This window comes from Syzygium oleosum, unplaced genomic scaffold, assembly GCF_021117445.2.
Source record: "Syzygium oleosum isolate NSW1041296 unplaced genomic scaffold, Sole_v2.1 Sole_v2.01, whole genome shotgun sequence".
Lineage (NCBI taxonomy): Eukaryota > Viridiplantae > Streptophyta > Magnoliopsida > Myrtales > Myrtaceae > Syzygium > Syzygium oleosum.
This window is the reverse complement of record NW_026607485.1, coordinates 11,623,524-11,637,017: the sequence shown is the minus strand read 5'-3', so window position 1 is coordinate 11,637,017 and position 13,494 is coordinate 11,623,524.

The window sequence follows — 13,494 nt, the reverse complement described above, 5'->3', positions numbered from 1 at the left end:
TTGTTTCCCCTTTGAACGGAGATACAAAATAAACCAAATCTACTGATCCCCCTCCCTTTTCCTTTTATTTATTTCCTTCCCCTTAACCAAGAGGATCACCGCCTCAAGTATTTGAAAGATCATGCCCATTTCGAAATATTCTGCTAATTGACCAAAATTTTGGTAACATTAATTTCTAAATTGAGCATAATATATTTTTCGCCCATATACTTGATTCAATTAATTCTATTTCATAGATCCAAACAAACTAATTTGGCTCAAAACCCCATCCGCACCAGTTCAATAAATGTCCAAACTATATGGGTCTAATTAACTATTAATTAAATGCTCCTAATATCTATATGCACTTTAACTAATTTTTTTTATTTAGGGACCATGATCGATCCCTAATTTTTTATGCAACAAACGATTGACGGGGTCGCCAAAATTTAAGTGTCAACAAAGTTGAACATGGTGTTTGTGAAGTCATGCAGCATGTTCCCAAGCATAACCATGCATTTATACCGGAAAATCAAAAGCACTTGATCAGATGTGGAAGAATGACCACTTATACTTGGAAGGGTGTACAAGCATTCATGTAGATGCAACCACCATACATCATGTCATTATGAATTATGAATAGATTTTGCCCGTTTACTAGTCAGGTATTTACATGAAACTCATCTTTGATCCCAGTGTTGTTTCATTTTTGTTGCTATTCTAACGTTAATTGATAATTGTTGCTCATCTATAGATGTTGGAATTTTGAGATAATATCTATTCGGACACATTACTTAGTAAGTTATAGCTTTTTCCTAAATATATTATTTATTCCTTTGTATGGGGATCATCAAACTCTTTTCTGTGAGAATGAGCTGTAAAATATATTTATGATTGTAATTAGCTAGAATCAAGGATTATAGTTAGCTAGTTTAGAGGATATATTTTTTAAGATTCTTTCTTTCTTTGTATATATATATACGCCTCTAGGTCATTGTAAACAAATAAAGAAGAAATACGGAAAAGTGAGGAATGTGGTTTTCTTCCTCGAAATATCTTTTGTGTTAACATGGTATCAGAGCCAAGGGTTTACTCTTTTTTTTTTTTGGCTCGCTTTCTCTATTGCGCCGTTCAGCGTGCGTGCTACTCGATCTTCTTCATCTTTGTCACGATTGATTCTGGATCCATGGAGGATCAAAACCCTACCGGAGCGATGATTCCCCATTAGAACCAAGGGGGGAATTCGACCACGGAAGCTCTTTTGGAGAATCTTACTGCCAGATTAACTCAGATTCTCACTCAGAACCAGACGCACCCTCCTCCTCCATCACCAACACCGCAGAATGATTTGGCTTCATCTCAGATTGCAATTAAATTGGATGGAGCCAACAATGGATTATGGTCTCAGGTTGTCGAGATGTATATCACTGGTAAAGATAAACTGGGATATATCAATGGAGACCTTCCTCAGCCACTGCCTACAGATCCTGGCTTTCGGAGGTGGAAAACAGAAGACTCGACTGTGAAAGGATGGCTTATCAACTCCATGGATTCGGCGTTGATCGGCAATTTCATTCGCTTCCCAACAGCGAAATCTGTCTGGGATGCAGTTGCAACGACTTTCTTTGACGGAACGGATGCCTCTCAGGTTTATGACTTGAAGAGGAGTGTTGCTCGGATGCGACAAGGAGGAGGACCAATTGAGGCGTACTACAACAATCTTCAAGGCTTGTGGAGAGAAATCGATTTTCGCCGTCCGAACCCAATGCGGTATCCTGAAGATATTGAAAGATACAATATGGCTATACAAGAAGATCAGGTATACATATTTCTTGATGGGTTGGACGACCGTCTTGACAAGGTCAGAGCAAATATTTTGCAGATGCAGCCGTTTCCTACTGTTGAAGAAGCCTATGCGCGTGTCCTTCGAGAAGACATGAGACAAACTGTAATGCTGACCAACAGTGACACAGTACATGATTCGGCAGCCATGGTATCTCGGGGGAATAGGACGAATGTCAAAGCAAATCAAGAACCGCTGTTGCAAATAGCGAAGCCAGGAGTTACGCAGGAAGGGGGAAAGCCTAGCTCGGCAATACGCCAGAAAATTTCTCCGGGGGGAGGTTGCTCGAATTGTGGTAATTCTAAGCATACTAGGGAGACGTGCTTTAAGCTTCATGGGTATCCAGATTGGTGGAAAGAGTTGAAAGCTCGAAAGCAAGCAGAAGGAAAAGGGAAAGCTTCTTTAGCGACTGCTGAGCCTCAGCTGTCACTGATACCTCACGTTGATCCTCAGAATTTGATGTCAGGAGGTAACCATGGAAGTGCTTTGGTTAGTTCTAATCAGATTGATTGCAATCATTGGGTTATTGATTCGGGAGCTACTGATCACATGACATTTACTCCTGATGACTTTGTTCATACTTCAGAACCAAGACGTGAGAGTATCTCAAATGCTAATGGATACACCTATCCTATGACTGGGGCTGGAGTTGTTGCGATTTCTCCTGTTTTTTCTCTTCCTAACACCTTGCTTGTCCCTTCATTATTGACCAAATTGATTTCGGTAGGACAAGTTACTGAAGATTTGAATTGTGCTGTTATAATGTATCCCCATTTTTGTTTGTTTCAGGATATTCTCACGAAGGAGATAATTGGGCGTGGTACTAAGAGAGGGGGGCTGTATTATATGGATGACTTCAGTTCCGGGAGTGCAAATCATGCTAGCGGTACATCCATCAGTAGAGAAAAACAGATTTGGCTTTGGCATTGACGGTTGGGACATCCGTCATTTGGTTATTTGAAGCGATTATTTCCTGAATTGTTTTTGAATTTGAAGGATTTAGATTTGCAATGTCAGACTTGTATATTGGCTAAGAGCCATAGAGTTCCTTTTCCTATAAGTTTGAATAAAAGTGAAGCTCCTTTCTCTTTGATACATTCAGATGTTTGGGGTCCATCTCCTATTATTGCTGTTTCGGGTTGTAGGTGGTTTGTGATATTTGTTGACGACTGTACTAGAATGACATGGCTTTTCTTGATGAAAAGTAAGAATGAGGTAGCCAAGATATTTAGAAATTTTCATATTATGTTACAAACCCAATTTAGTGGACAGATCAAAGTTATAAGAAGTGATAATGGTGGAGAGTACATGAATGAATACCTTAAGGAGTATTTTCAATAACATGGCATGATCCATAAGTCATCCTGCTCTCAAACACCTCAGCAGAATGGTGTGGCAAAGAGAAAGAATAGACATATCCTTGAGACAGCTCGAGCTCTGTTGATTGAAAGTCATGTGCCTCAGAGATTTTGGGACAATAGTGTGACTACAGCTATCCATCTCCTCAATCGGATGCCGTCTAAAGTGTTTAACTTTCAGACACCACTACAGACTTTGTCTACATATGTGCCTTTACCTTCAGTCCTGACCATTCCTCCTCGGGTGTTTGGATGTGTTGCATTTGTTCATATTCCGAAGAATCAACGGACGAAACTTGATCCTTGTGCACTGCGATGTCTGTTCTTGGGGTATGGTACACACCAGAAAGGATATCGTTGCTATGACCCTTCTACCCGGCGAACCTATGTGACTATGAATGTCTCGTTTGTGGAAGCTGAATCCTTTTATCCGGGTTCCCATTCTTCCTTTCAGGGGGAGATACAGATAGAAAGGGTGAATTGGTGGGAGTTTCCTGGTAGTATATTATCTGGAGGGGTGGAGAAAGTATCGTCTGAAGGAGCAGAAGAGCATGGTAGTATATTATCTGGAGGGGTGGAGAAAGCATCATCTGAGGGGGCGGAAGAGGCATCGTCTGGGGGTGTGGAGAAGACATCGTCTGAGGCGGTGGTATCATCTGAGGGTGGCCAACTTCTACAGAAGCAAAATCACAAAGAACAGCTTCCCTCTTCTCCAGTACCCGACTCAACTCCTGAGAATATTCCTGAGATAACCTCTCCAACTCCTTCTTGTATCTTTGATGAACTTAATACTTCTGTGGGATATAAATTACCTGCTAGACACAATCGAGGTAAGCCTTCAAATAGATATTCGCCGGATGCTAAAAAGAAGAGATGTACATATCCTATTGCAAATTATGTGTCAACCAAAAGGTTGTTAGGCCCAGTAAAGGCATTTATATCGAACGTGTCCGCAGTTCGTATTCCAGAAGGGGTACAGGATGTTCTGAAAGATCCCAAGTGGGTTCAAGCAATGGAGGAGGAGATGACTGCATTGAAAAAAAATGAGACCTGGAAGCTAGTAGATTTACCCAAGGGAAAGAAGACTGTTGGATGTAAATGGGTCTTTTCTGTGAAGTACAAAGCAGATGGATCGATTGAGAGGTACAAGGCAAGACTAGTAGCAAAGGGGTATACGCAAGCTTACGGAATTGACTATCAAGAGACATTTTCTCCGGTTGCTAAACTTAATACTGTTCGAGTCTTGTTGTCTCTTGCAGCTAATTTAGACTGGCCATTACACCAGTATGATGTCAAGAATGCATTTCTTCACGGTAATCTCGAAGAAGAGATTTATATGGATGTTCCACCAGGTTATTCTTCATCCTCACAGCCTGAGGCGGTGTGTAAGTTAGAGAGATCATTGTATGGTCTGAAGCAGTCTCCACGAGCATGGTTTGGCCGGTTCACTTTGGCGATGAAGAGGTATGGATATTCCCAAAGTGACTCAGATCACACATTGTTTCTAAAATGACATCAAGGGAAGGTAACAATGTTGATTATCTATGTTGATGATATGATTATCACTGGAGATGATTTGATAGAAATATCTAAGCTCCAAGAGAAACTTTCTGAGGAGTTTGAGATGAAAAATCTTGGGGGGTTGAAATACTTCCTAGGGATTGAAGTAGCGAGGTCGACAGGGGGAATATTTCTCTCACAAAGAAAGTATATGCTAGATTTATTGGCAGAGGTGGGAATGTTGGACTGCAAACCTGCAGACACGCCAATTGTTCAGAACCATAGACTTGGGGAGTATCCAGATCAAGTGCCAACAAATAAAGAAAGATATCAAAGGTTAGTTGGCAAACTAATTTATCTATCGCATACTCGTCCTGATATTGCATATGCGGTGAGTATTGTTACCCAGTTTATGCATGCCCCAAGTGAAGATCATATGAATGCAGTGTTGCGTATACTTCGTTACTTGAAGTCTTCTCCAGGACGCGGTTTGAAGTTCTTAAAAAGGGGTCATCTTGAAATCGAAGGATTTACTGACGCAGACTGGGCCGGGAGTGTTCATGACCGAAGATCAACTTCAGGATACTTCACTTTTGTGGGAGGAAACTTAGTTACTTGGAGAAGCAAGAAACAGAAAGTAGTAGCATTGTCAAGTGCAGAGGCTGAATTTAGAGGCATGGCCAAAGGGGTGTGTGAGCTCCTATGGCTTAAGAAGTTAATGTCATAGATCGGGTTCGCTCCTAAAGCCGAAATGAAGTTGTTTAGTGATAACAAAGCTGCAATTGATATCTCTCATAATCCAGTTCAACATGACCGTACCAAACATGTTGAAGTGGACCGTCATTTTATAAAGCAAAACTTGGATGCCAAAGTGATTCGATTTCCATTTGTACGATCTGAAGATCAGTTGGCAGATATTCTGACGAAGGCTGTATCAAGCAGGATCTTCTACAGCTCACTTGACAAGTTGGGCATTCACGACATCTATGCACCAACTTGAGGGAGAGTGTGAGAATGAGCTGTAAAATATATTTATGATTGTAATTAGCTAGAATCAAGGATTATAGTTAGCTAGTTTAGAGGATATATTTTTTAAGATTCTTTCTTTTTTTGTATATATATACGCCTCTAGGTCATTATAAACGAATAAAGAAGAAATACAGAAAAGTGAGGAATGTGATTTTCTTTCTCGAAATATCTTTTGTGTTAACATTTTCAACGTTCCCGAGATGAATGAAATGAATGATTATGGAGCCATTGAGCAGGCAGTGGGAGTCAAGGTCATTGACGGAGGTGGCAGACTTCTCAATGGACTTGACGGCAAAGGAGGGGGCGGCGGAGGGGCGAAGGGGCGGAGGGGCTTGCAGCGGCTGACGACACCGAAGCGGCCACGCCCGATCTCCTCGCAGATACGGTAGTCTCGCGTCAACGCTTCGGTCATCACTCTCTCTGCTGCTGCTGCTGCTGCTGCTGCTTCTTCTTCTTCTTCGTTTGGTGTGATTTGCCGTTCTTTTTCACCAGATGGGACGCAGAAGAAAGGTCAAGAATAAGATGTTCGGGCGGGGGGGAATATTCTTGAGAGGGGGTGGGGGAATCCGACGGCTGTGGACGGATTTGATGGGGAGATGAACTTGTGGCCGTGGGATGGGAAAAGGCCTCGATCGTTTGGATCGAATAACGAGAATGACTCCACAATGTTGCTCGTTATTCGGATCCGGATTCGGATTCGGAGGTGGGGCCGTGGGGGGGTGTTTCCGTACGTACATGGGATGGTCCTCTCTAGATTGTGAATTTGTGATTGAAAATTCAAAGGCAGTTGTGACGTTACTATCGAAAGAAGGGGAGTGTTTAACCACTAGCCTTAGCATGTTCTATGTTTTAAATGAGGTGATGAAAAGGATGTGGTTTTGAAAATCTTGGATAATAATTTCAAATTTTATCGCGTCGAACATTTAATTAATGGGTTAGAATTGATGGACTATGATTAATGATGTGTTGCAAACTTAACTGAATATAAATTTGGGTGACGTTCATATTTGAAATCCACGCATATCGGTCGATTGAAATTGCCTTAGGCCAGTTCCCTCCAACTGGAATTGTAGGGAAACATGAGATTTACCTTTTCCATTATAGGTTCTGTTTCGAACTTCAAAATCAATGCAAGCCAAACTTTGAATTCGAATTTGTACATATCTCGCATTCGTTTGCAAGCTTAGTTTAACGATCATATTTTGGCTTAAGTTTTGAGTAAGGAGTTGACATTGGCAAAATCTGATTCTTAGGCTTCGAAAATCAGCGTAAGTGGGTAAGGTCTTTCTTTTTTTGGTTTGGTTTTATCCTATTTCTATTTTACAAGTCACTGTGTGTGCTATGTTCTGTGTGCAGGTTTTAAAACCTTACTTTCTCACTCACAGGTCCCCATTCTAACTCCCCTAAGAAGGTGAGGAATCAAAGTCCCCATCTCCCACTTGAGAAGTGGGATGGTGGCCATTGGGGCAACATCCGATGGCTAAGTGGGTAAGACCTATAACGAGCTTTGCGATAACATGTAGTTTAGAGTTTGCTTGATATAATTGTAATTGTGCTGCATCAAAACTGTACAGTAAAAGTATTGTAAATTGCTTGTTTGTTAATAGAAGCTTAAAAGCTCAACTCACTAGGTGAAGTCGAGCAAGTGTAGTTACCTAAACCGCGTTGATTATGAGATCCCTTCATTGAAATCTTTCACCAAATGCCACTGTACATTGGGAAGCGCATTGAAGAGGAGTGCTAGGGTTTCTCTCTGTGATATTTCTTGTCGTGATTACTATGAAATGTTAAGAAAATACAAGTGTACTTGAGAAATTGTGTCGTTGGTACTTGTAATTCTTTGGATCATAGTACCCGTGGGTGTAAGTACTATTTCTAACCGAATTACGTATATCTCTTTTATATTTACTTTCTATTTCTTTCTTACTTTTTTTTAGAACTATTTCGATTATCATTCATTAATGGTCTATTGCACGATATGCTCAAAGCCTAACTTTCTGTAACGATAACTATACTCGTGTTGTTAGACTATGAGCTCACTCGAGATGATATCATTTTTTGTTGGTGAGACACTAACGATATGTTATTATAAGAAGGACATGTCGTAGCTATATACATTTAGCTAGAGTTGCGTTCGATTAGCAAACAAGATTTGATTTCGAAGGAAGTAAAGATGGTTGTCACATGTCAATGCACGCTTAGTTCACGAGATTTATTCACCGAAATTAAACGAGTTAAAGACTACACAACTTATTCTACATGACAATGACTTAGTTGGAATTCATCAAGACAAATGAATAAGTCGCTCTCGTCCCTATGCAAAATTTGTCACGTCATGTACGAGTTCAAGCTGGTGTTTTTGTTCAAGATACCTAGGAAGCATAAGATCTCATGTTTGCTTCGTTGGTCTCCATAGGAGTTTGATCGTGATAGCAACCCCAAGCGACAATATTCTCTTCTATAGTACCTTCACAACTAAAATATTATAAGATAAAGATGACAATCGTACTTATAGAATATGAGTACGGGAAGCACACAAAAAAAAACATAGAATATGAGATTCTTAGTTAGCTGACCATGTGGTAAACTTGGTGGTGTTGCCCACTGAATTTTGTGGGAAAGATATGAACTTTAAAACTATAAGATATCATGAAAATTATGCCAATGAGATTGTGATTGGCATAGGTTTGACCAATATGGGGATTGGCATGTGCGAGATGGGTGTTGGCCAATGTTGGCATCAAAGTTCGTGTATGCCATGGATGGCAAGTATCGAGGAGGGGAACGAAGATCGATATGCTAGAAGCGAATGACATATACGTGGCACAAGTAGTTTGCATACACACGGCGCAAGTAAGGCAGGCACATGGTAGAAATAGTTGGTATGCACGTGACAGAAGCAACTAGTATGATGCCAAATGAGTTAGAAGTATGAGAAAAGTGGGAGGACGGTTACCATCTTGTCAAATGTTATCCTTAAAATAGGAAAGTGATGAAGATAGAGGTCAGAGACATGACAGAAGTGGTTTGGCATACGTGGCCACGTTGGCATAGAGAAATTGATACCAGCCACTGTGGGAGCATGTCTGGATCATTGGGAATGCTCGAGACTATGGAGAACACGTCCAAAACACGAACTACAAGTCTTAGAACGTGGAATTAAGGATTGAGAGGCTCATGGCAATAAGGAGCGTCCAAAACCGATACCAACCTGTGGGAATCGCGTCCGAAACTTGGGGAACGAGTGTTAGAATATGAAATGAGACCCTGGAGAAAATGAGTTGGCTAGTCACAAGGCTCTAACGTCAATGTTCGATCATAACTTACAAGATATGCAAGGGTTTATGCTTAAAAATATGGGTGATGTGTTTAAACCAATGATTGTTGACCTATATAATGATTTTTTTTTTTGTGAACCAATATAGTCATTTGAAACAACTTATTAAAGCACTTTTAGTAACTTTTGGGGGTGGCGAGGGCTTGGTAAGTAACAGGTTTAGGTATTATGCCAGGTGGAGCCTGGTGGTATGCCAAAAACAAGCCTAGAAACTCTAGTATGAAAATCCCTTTGCCTAAATCTATTATACGGATACCAATTCATTCTAAACTTTTTAATTTGATCAATTTAGTCCTAAGCCTTTTAGTGAAATTCCAATATAGTCATTTTGATCAAATTTCGCTGGCAATTATTGGCGTGGCGGTCTAATCATCGCCAGTCATCTTATGTGGCACATCGTTACATTAGTGATTTTCAGCGAAAATTTACTAGAAGGACAACAACGCAAAAGCTTAGGATTAAATCGGCAAAATTGAAAAATTTAGGACTAAATTGTCATCCATACAATATATTTAGGACTAATCGGATAATTTCCCCTCCAGAAAATGCCAATTCTAATGTGGTGAATGTGCGGTCCATCGGGCTAAATCAAAATGCTGATGGTGTGCCCTAAAACGGCCTAAAATCAATTCAAAAATCAAAATCGAGTTGGTAGGCTACCAAACTCTTTATCAAATGTCAGCCAAAAATTGACAGCTGTCTAATGCCGACCTTCTAGCCAGACCATTGTGGGGATAACCTAGGGATAGAGCGCTCGAATTTAAGATCAAGTGAGCCCAATTTATGTTAACCATCAGATTATGTGGTTCCCACGTGGGTTCACAATATTTAATGATCGAAATAAAGTGGGTTCACACGATCCGGATAAAAACAAGATATTTTGCTAATCGAAACCAAATCTTCAAGGAGAACACATCGAATATTTACCTTTGGAACAACCCTATGAGGCTATCAAATTAGCGCCATGTTCACTAGTTAACCGAAAGTAGAATTAACATTTTTGGGGAAGATCTTTGAAAAATGAAGAGGTACGCATTATAAGAAAGTTATTTGTTTCAACTGAAAATAATATTGCAATTTCAAAACATATTAAATAAGATTATAAGTGCCCTGGCGACGCTTTTTGATATTTTTCATCTAATTTTGGTGTTTGGGTGAAAGCTCGAGATTGAAAAAGTAGCTCATAGAAATACTTGCCCGGACCCAGGTCTGCTAAATTGTATCTATAATAACCATTCATTCGGTGGGATCAAAAAGTACTCTAATGAACCCGAATTTGGAGAAGAAATTTGTGGAACGGGAGAGGCTTTTGGCACCATGAAACTAAAAAAAAAAAGAAAAACCGAAGTCACAAAAGTATCAAAAAGACACCACCCGCCTGGGTGGCGTCGCTGGAGCGGGCGCTCTTCCTCTCGCAAAAGGTTGAGCGTTCGAATCATGGGCGCCGCAGGGTGACTTAACCGGTGACACGTGTGTGGTAGCTAGCACGTGTCGCCCCCAGGGTTTACCCCCCGGCTGTCGGCCGTGCGAGGGTTTCCTGGGTTACCAAAAAAAAAAAGTATCAAAAAGAGACCGTCTTTGCTCGTAACTCTCACCCACACTTAGACCCATCAAACGGGTGAATCGGGTAAAAAATGATCCAAATCAAATTGACCCATCCCGATCCATAATACTAAGATACTTCCATCAAATCTAGGAAACCTCATACTGAAACTCGAAGTGGGTAAGTGAGCGCGAGATCGAGTGAGGACGGGAGAGAACGAATAGTATTTTATTAATGTGAGTTGAATCTAAATAAGTTGTGAACCCATTTAATACTCATATTATTTTTAATTTTATCATTATAAATTTATTTATGACCCATTTACATAACGAAAATAACTCATCTTGTCATTGCATCGCACGTAGATCTCCGAAAGCCGACTCTTTGCTTGCTCCGAAAGCCAGAAAAGAAGCAAAAGGCCTCTTGTTGTCTCGCGTCTCTTTTGCCAATTTCCATCGCCACCTGTTCCTCTCACACGCCAGACAATTGGACAGCTTCTTCGTACGCAATTCACATCATAGCCAAAAGACGTTTTTCTTTTGTGAAATAGAAAGTATATGGAAATGTCACTCGAAATGCGATATGGGCGTTTTCGTAAGTTCGATTCAAAAGTGAAAGACTGCGTCCCTATCTCGTTATCTCCAGCGTCTCTAAGTGCAGCCCATTATCACATCCATTTGTAGGCGTCGGATCAACCGCTTATCGCATGACTGTATCCCAAGTCCAGGAACTATGTTCTTGGGAAGCTTCTTGCTGCAACACAGAACCACCGTCGGTGAAGTGGAATTCGCATGCTAGGGTCCATAGTCAAGACCATCTGACCAACGGTTGTGATGGACTTAGCTTAGTAGACACTCGATGCGGACGCAGACAAGCGTTTCTCTTATTATTATCGTGTGAATTCGAATAGATATGCTCCATTGGGCCAAGTGGTCCTCGTGCAATTCAACGGATTACGTGGCCTTTGTATAACATTGCTGTGATTCAATTGTCGGAATATGTTGAGCCTGCGCTCGATGTGGACGTAGACAAGTGTTTCTCATATTATTATCGTGTAAATTTGAATGGATGTGCTCCATTGGATTGATTGGTCTTCGTGTAAGTCAATGGATGGCGTGGCCTCACGTGATTCAATTGGCGGAATGCATTGAGTTTCTACGTGAAGAAAGGTTATGCAAAAATTACTCTTAAAAGTCATGAGATTTAGTTTGGTGGATAGTGAGTTGGCCCTCGCAAGTAAGTACCTTTTTCTTTAATAATAAATCACGCGTTAGCACACGAAATTTCACATAATGTCAGAGCAAAAAGTGGGTGACAAGGATATCAACATATTTTAAAATATAAGATCGCATTTTGATCTCATAATTTGGACTTTTAGGCTGCGCATGACAACAATTCTGTGCCCGGGAACAGATTCTGCTGAGAAATGATTCTTTTTTATTCTGTGCCCGGAATTGATTCTGAGCATTTTAAGGCGTTTGTTAACGGCCCAAAATTCCATCCCTGGAATAGAAAAAGAACAAAAATGCGTTTAGTAACACCACAAAATTTCTTTTTATTAATAATATTTTTAAATATTTTAATATTTCTTTATTTTTTTTCTTTTCTTTTTTTCTTTTCCTCCTTCTTGGCCATGGCTTGCTCGTTGGCCATGACAGGTAAAATATTTTTTTACTAATAATATTTTTATTAAAAGTATTTTTTCTTTTTTTTGGCCATGGCCTGGTCGCCGGCCATGACCGGTAAAATATTTTTTTTATTAATAATATTTTTTATTAAAAATATATATTATTATTATTTTTGCCATGGCCGGTAAAATATTTTTTTATTAATAATAATTTTTATTAAAATTTTTTTATTAAAAATATATATTTTTATTTTTTTTGGCCATGGCCTGGTCGTCGGCCATGGCTGGTAAAATATTTTTTTATTAAAAATATATTTTTTTCTTTTTTTTGGCCATGGCCTGATCGCCGGCCATGGCCTGTAAAATATTTTTTTTATTAAAATATTTTTATTAAAAATATACATTTTTAATTTTTTTTGCCAAGGCCTGGTCGCTGGCCATGGCCGGTAAAATATTTTTTTTATTAATAATATTTTTTATTAAATATTTTTACTAAAATATATATATATTTTGCCATGGCCTGGTCACCGGCCATGGTAGGTAAAATATTTTTTTTATTAAAATATATTTTTTTCTTTTTTTTGGCCATGGTCTGGTCGCCGGCCATGGCCGGTAAAATATTTTTTATTAGTAGTATTTTTATTAAAATATTTTATTCTCGTCAGATCTGGCGAGGGTGGTTCTCGAGCCGGACATTAGAAGCTACATTAAAAACCAAGAAAAGGAAGAAGAAAAAAAAATTGATTCTCAAAATTGTTCTCAGAATCAAGAAGTTACTTTTTTTTTATTCTTGAAAACTGATTCTGGGAACAATTTTTGACAAAATTGTGCCCAGAATCAAAAAATTAAACAAACGCATTTTTGTTCCTAAACTGATTCTGGGAACAAAAGAACAGAATCAAATACTGTTTAGCAAGTTGTCATGCGCAGCCTTAAAGTAACCGGCAAGACAATAATCACACAGACGATGCAACATACGGGCCAATTACCTTCCTCCCGCGAAAGCCACGGATCGACTCCCTTATGCAAATTTCGAAATCTTCGTCTTCTATGGGGCCAACTTCGGTTAGATATACCAATCAAACGAGCTTTGCTTCGGCGATACAGAAATCTTGGCTCCAACATTTCGTACCCAGTTAGTGAATCGTTAACGCCGATCGCCTTAGTACGTTTAAAAAAAAAAAGAAGAAGTTAGAAGGCCGTAGGAATCAAGAATATTCCTTTCCACGTCCAAATCTTCGCACTGTTTAGTCTTTTTCAACTTTGCTTGCCGTATCA